We start from the raw sequence: 6,830 nt of genomic DNA, 5'->3' as shown, positions 1-6,830 counted from the left end.
GTGATGACTACAAAATTCAAATTCAGCCGAAGACGAACACCATTGCGCTAAAAACGCGGAACGAAGAGATAATGCAATATCTCCTAAAAGTCACTGAGATTACGAAAGGCGAAGACTCGTACGCCTTAAGCCCATACAAGGCAATGGGAAGCGACCAAGTACGCGGTGTCATCTACTTGCACGGTGATAACAGCGACGAGACACCCGAAACGCTACTACCGGATTTGGAATGCAGAACGGCCAAAGTAGTCTACGCCCGCCTTATGGGCAAGAAAGGCAACGCTGTGGTGATCACTTTTGAGGGAACTTGGCTGCCAGAGAAAGTCATGTTCTGCCGCGAAGTGTTCACCGTGAAACCGTACCGTCCAAGACCAATAGTCTGCTTCAATTGTCACAACATTGGGCACAAAACGGACGTATGCCCAAGCAAAGAGAGCAGATGCGACCGATGCGGGCACATCCACGAAGAAGAAATGGAGGAGTGCACAAGGGATCCACAGTGTAAGAACTGTGGTGGGGTCCACGTGGCAACCAGCAACAATTGTCCCAAGAGGAAGATCTCAGAAAAGAAGCTGCCCGCAAAGCCACCACAGCCGAAGCTACTGCGAGAAAGTTACGCGGCAGCAGCCAAAGCAGCTGCCACCTCACAGGCCCAACTTCGCGGCCAACAAAACTCTGAGCAGAAGGTCATTCGAATTCCTCCCAACCCAGGAAAGACAACAGTTGACTCCAATGAGAAGATGGCAGCCCCAAACTGGATCCCAGAATGGGCCCAGCGCACGAAGGCTAAGTCCACCGAACTACCAGACTGGAGGAAGGAAGTGCAAACACTCGAAGCAAGGTTCGAGAAGCAAGAGTCCAAAATCGCAAAATTCGAGAAAGACGTGGAAATGGGATTTAATATGGTATTCCAAGTACTCGGAGAGATTAAAAAGGAAATTGCTGAACTCAAGCATAGCAACTAGAACTAACGAACCCGGACAGACCAAGATGGCACCGACACGGATCCTACAGTGGAATTGCAACACGTTCTCGGCAAGAGCAGCGGAGCTCAAGCTCCGCTTCGAAAGAAATGCGCCACCAGAAATTCTGCTGCTGCAGGAGACTAAAACACCGGACATGGCAATCACCGGCTTCAACGTTTACCTAACTCCGACCATCAAATCTAAGCCAAGCTGCAGGGAGAAGAATCCCATTGAAAAGAAAGGATAGGTGGCAGTTTGCGTACTCCAAAACATACCACAGACGCAGCTAGACACCACTGCACTCTGCTCGGACAAGAGGGAGGTAGTTGCTGTCCGACTAAAGCGAGGTAAACTCAAACTGGTGGTGGCATCTGTCTACATAAAGCCCAATACCACCCTAAAAAATGGAGAGACGGCAGAATGGATCCGAAAGCTATCCGAGCTGGCGGATGGAGACCCACTGATTGTCGGAGGGGACTTTAATGCACAACACCGCGAATGGGGATACGACACCAACACAAAGAAAGGCCGAGACATCATCGCAGCCATGCAAACAGCCCGGCTTGAACTCCGCAATGAACAAGGGGTCAAGACGCGACTAGCCAAACAACAACGCCAGAAGGACACTACACCAGATCTCACGTGGGCCACAAAGCGCCTCGACACCCAATGGACACCAAGGAGGGACACACAGGGCAGCGGCCACTACCCCATCGAGGTCACAGTCACACACCCAAGTGGGCGGAAAGATAAGGAGCTTCGACCGATCCTAAAATGGGACGAATTCCGGGAGCTAATTCTAAGCAGCCTGGAGCGGCACGAAGACGTTGAAGAAAGCATCTGCAAGGCGATGAAGGAGGCAAGAACCCACGTTAATGTCAAACAAGGTGATCCGACACCGGACACCCACCTCCTGAACCTATGGGCCAGTAGACTACAAGCGTTAACAAGATTCAGGAGAAGCAGGGCGACGGCGCATAAGATCAAGCTCAACAAAGCGACTGCCATGGCTATGAAATACTCCAAAGAGCTATGCCGGCATGAATGGAGAAGCCACTGCGCATCATTCAACGCACGTACCGGACTCGGAAAGGCCTGGCGGACTTACAGGGGGATGAACAAGAACAAACGCAAGAGCCGGAACGCAGCACAGAACCTTACGCTTCGCCTGAAAATGACGGAGGAGGAGCTGGCGGTAAAAGCAAGTCAGATATTTTTCCCGCACATCACGGCGGCAAAACAGGGAGGCAAAAAACGCTCAAAGAGCTGGGCTGCAAAACCACCAAAAGAACCGGGAATGGACGAACCTTTCAACATGGGGGAGCTGCTTGCGGCCATCCACTCAGCCAAACAAGGAAGCGCACCCGGACCCGACGGGATAACATATACGGCTCTTAGTAACCTCCCAGGCGAGGCCAAAGAAGAGCTATTGAAGAAATATAACGAAACATGGAAGAAAGGAAAGATCCCTGACTCCTGGAAGATCTCTTGGGTGACACCAATACCTAAACCCGGAAAGACGCAGGATAGAATCGAAAATTTCAGACCAGTTTCACTAACGTCCAGCATCTGCAAAGTCTTAGAGAAAATGGTCCTGCAGAGGGTACAATGGTATCTCGAGACCTACGACAGGCTAGACCCGAGGCAAACAGGATTCAGAGAAGCCATGGGAACACCAGACAGTCTCAAGCTGCTATACGAAGACGTGATGGCAGACAAGAAGAGCATAGATCCAAGACTTGTAGTTGCTCTTGACATAAAACAAGCCTTTGATGCCGTTCCGCATTGGGCGGTGAAAGAAGGAGCTAAGAGATGTGGAGTAAGGGGCAGAGCGCTAAAATTCATCAAAGACTTTCTGGCCAATAGAAGGTTTAAGGTGAAAATCGGGAACACAATGGGCCCGGAGACACTCAACAACAGAGGCGTACCACAGGGGGCAGTGATATCGCCCACATTATTTAACATGGTAATGGCAGATTTACCAACGAGACTGGGACGCATTGAAAACCTCGGGTTCACAATATACGCGGATGATGTCACATTGTGGGCCAAAGGAGGCTCGCTGGGAGACCAGTAGTTCACCATGCAACGGGGCATCGACGAAGTTGCAAAGTACTTGGAGGAAGTCGGGATGGAGCCGTCCCCTGAAAAAACCCAATACATGGTCGTTGCGAGACCAAAGGACCACAGAAAAAGGATTGCACAGCAAGTGCAACTTCAACTCATGGGAAAAGAACTAGAACGGCGTCCGAGCATAAAAATCCTCGGAGTTACATTTGAAGAAACAGCTGGGAGTACCAAATGGCTACCCGAACTGAGGAAGGTATGGGACCAGGCTCTGAAATTGATTCGTAGGACAACGAGTAAATCGTGGGGGGCGGACGAAAAAGCAATCCGGACCATGGCAAAAGCCCTCCTCACATCCAGAGCGCTCTACTGCTGCAACTGGATGAACCTCACCAAGGCTCAGTGGAAGCAAATTGAAAGACTGAACAATCAAACCATGAGAGTGGTAACTGGACTACCGAGATACACACCCCTCGACGAACTAAGGAAATATGCAGGAATGAACAAGATAGAGGAGAAAGCAGAGTCACAACAAATCGCACACTTTCAACGCCTCGAAAGGACTAAACATGGGCGAAGACTATTGGAAATCCTAGGATACTCCACGGAAGGTAGGCCCCCGATCGAGGAGGCTTCCCCACCATGGCAAGACATAGGCGTAACTGATCACAAGCCAACATTCAAGGGACAAGGAACTAAACAGAGAAAATTCGCAGCCAAGAAACACGTCCAGTGGCTCGCGGAGAACACTGAATGTAAGGAAATAAGGTACACGGATGCCGCGAAGGACGACGGGGCTGCCGCAGCAGCCTTTGTCGACATCGCGAGGGACAGGACCTGGTCAGAGAAGCTTCCAACGCAGACCTCGGTTAAAGAGGCTGAACTGCGTGCAATTTTAGCCGCAGCCAAAGATATCCGTGAAAGAATCGACCCAGGTAACAGGGCCTGGATCTTCACCGACTCTCAGACGGCACTGAAAGCTTGCCGCAGCTGCAGAACGAGAAGCAGAACGGTCAAGAAGATCAAGAATATTGCGGAGGAGCTCAGGAAGCTGGATTCCAACTTAACGATCGAGTGGCTAAACGGACACAACGATATCCCGGGGAACGAGAGGGATCACCAGGCCGCAGCGGAGGCAGCTAGCAGCACCAGCTCCGCGCCAGGCCTTACCTCTCGAGTCGAAACGACGAATGAAATGTCAATAGACCCAGATGAAATGGCCGAGCAAGCCAAAGAAGGGAGGAAACTGTACCTGAAGGGTCTTCTGCTAACAGAGGAAGACCCGATACCACCAGGGTACACAAGATGGGAGACGGTTCGGCTACGGCGAATCAGGACAGGTATGGCACTAACTCCAGCGAAAAAAGCATCCTTCGGACTGAAGGACCACGAGGACCCAACGTGCAAGACATGCACAGAGGGATTCATGGCAACGACGAAACACGTGCTCTGGGAATGCAAAGGCCTGGAAGACTTTAGAGTAGAGTCATGGGACTCGCTACCCAGCGAGAAAAGGCCCACGAACCTTGAAGACTGGACCCACCCCAAGGGACAGCCGCAGCACAGAAAAGAAATCCTGGACTCCCTGATCAGCTACATCAGGGACTCTGGGGTCCATCACTTTATCTAGATTCATTCATTGTCACTTACCCTTTCCTATAAATCCCTACATTCCTTTTCCCTCTCGCCTCAGGGACGTTAACCCATAGACGAGTGAACCTTTCATTAAATAAATACATGTTCTCTCTCTGTCCCTCATGAAGTTTGTCTAACACCTCCTTGCGAAGCGGCTGGGGGATGAAAAGGCGGTTCGTCCTCACTAAAAGCCCGTCTTGTATGGTGAGGTTGTTTCTTTCGGAATAAAAGTGTACCACTTCAGGAGCAACCTTGGCCTTTGTGGGCCATCCAGTGGTGGTATACTCCCTCAGTTTTCTTCCGACCGGGTCTTCCCGTTGCAGTGCCCGAATCTTGTCTAAGTACTCAGTTGAAACTGGCAAAGAACCGATGATGGCTTGTACGTACGCTTCCAGTTCCTCTCCCATAGTTCTTCCCGGCAAGTCTACCGGCGATCTGGACAGAGCATCGGCCGTACACAGCTCTTTACCAGGAACATGAGAGATCGTGAAGGAAAACCTCATGAGGCGAAGTTTAAACCGCTGTATTCGCGCCGGAATAAGGTTCAGCTCTTTTGATCCAAAGAGAGGTACCAGCGGACGGTGATCCGTCTGAACATGGAACGTAGTTCCCAAGAGAAACTTCTCAAAACGCTCGCACGCCCATGTTACGGCGTACGCCTCCTTTTCAATTTGTGTGTACCTGACCTCTGTGTCATTCAATCCTTTGGACGCGAATGCTACGGGTCGCACATGTCCTTGTTTATCCCATAGTAGCAGTACAGCTCCGAGGCCATACGACAAAGCGTCTGCCGAAACGATGAGGTGTTGTCCTGGATCATACAAAGTCAGGGTTGCGGCGTCTTGGATGTCTTTCTTTATTGCTTCCCAAGCACGCTGCTGCTGAAAATCCCAGGCCCACTTTATGTCCCTTTTCAGCAGGTCTCGTAGCGGTTTTAGTTTTTCCGACCTGTGTGGGATGACTCTACCGAATTGGTTGGCCATCCCGATGAATTGCCTTATCTCATGAACTGTGGTGGGTGGACGCATTTTAGTGATTGCATCAACCCGTTCTGGATCCGGCAGAAGTCCTTGGCTGCTGATTATGTGGCCAAGGAACTTGACAGAGGTCTTCTTAAATTCACACTTCTCATTTAGTGTTACACCTGCTGTTTTCAGTCTTTGAAGAACTTCTTTGAGCCTGGAGTCATGTTCCTTCTCGTTCGACCCCGTCACCAGGATGTCGTTCATATGACACAGCACCCCCGGAAAGCCCTCCAAGATTTGGTTCATCTTCCTTTGGAAGTGCTCAGGTGCAGATGAAATCCCAAATGGAAGCCTTTGAAAGCAAAACCGACCAAATGGGGTGATGAAAGTTGTCAAGAGCTGTGACTCCGCCGCCAGCTTGATTTGCCAGAAGCCTGCCTTGGCGTCCAGTTTTAAATACAAAGATGTATTAGAAAGAAGGCCCAAGGTTTCTTCCACTTATGGCAAGACCAGTTTCTCGCGCTCAATGTTCTTGTTGAGCTGTGTCGGATCTACACATAATCTGACATCTCCGTTCAACTTAGGAACCACCACCATTCCAGAGCACCACGCGGTGGGTTCTTCTACTCGCTTTATGATCCCGTCCTTTAACATTTTTCTCAGGTGCTCCTCAACTTTTGATATCAGAGCCAAGGGTACACGACGGGACGTGTTTACTCAAATTGGTGTGGCATTGTAAATTAGCTTGATCTTGTATTCCACCTTCATTATTCCAATACCACTGAAAAGTTCCAGATATTTCTGGTGATAACCGGCAGTAGTGGGGTTGGTGACTGAATGCATGAATTTGACAAGTACAAGTTCTGTGCTAGCTTCACGTCCCACAAGCGGTTCGTCAAGGTTCGTGACAACATAGATGTCCTCATGTATCAGCTGCTGACCATGTTGAATCGTGGCCCCGAACTTTCCAATGACTGTTAACATCTGCCTTCCGGGTCCGAAAAGTTTGGCCGCAGTAGGCTGGAGGTTTTTGAAGCTCGGTGCCGCATCCTCCGGTAGGGCACTGACGTCGTCGCCTGTATCAATCTTGAACTGGACGACCTTGTCATTGACCTTGAGCGGGACTCTCCAAGCCAGGCCAGCAGAAGATTTAACACTTCCGAGCAGCCATTCTTCTTGATCTGTCTCCAGGTTTACT

At 50.3% G+C, this 6,830-nt stretch overlaps 1 pseudogene; it reads left to right on the top strand.

Moving 5' to 3' along the window:
• The first annotated feature begins 990 nt into the window (after window positions 1–990).
• On the top strand, window positions 991–4,662 carry LOC115319021 (annotated as a pseudogene).
• Window positions 4,663–6,830: the final 2,168 nt, after the last annotated feature.

The sequence above is a fragment of the Ixodes scapularis genome, unplaced genomic scaffold (assembly GCF_016920785.2).
Source record: "Ixodes scapularis isolate PalLabHiFi unplaced genomic scaffold, ASM1692078v2 PGA_scaffold0__279_contigs__length_252992795, whole genome shotgun sequence".
Taxonomy (NCBI): Eukaryota; Metazoa; Arthropoda; class Arachnida; order Ixodida; family Ixodidae; genus Ixodes; species Ixodes scapularis.
This window is presented reverse-complemented; position numbering and strand designations above follow the sequence as displayed.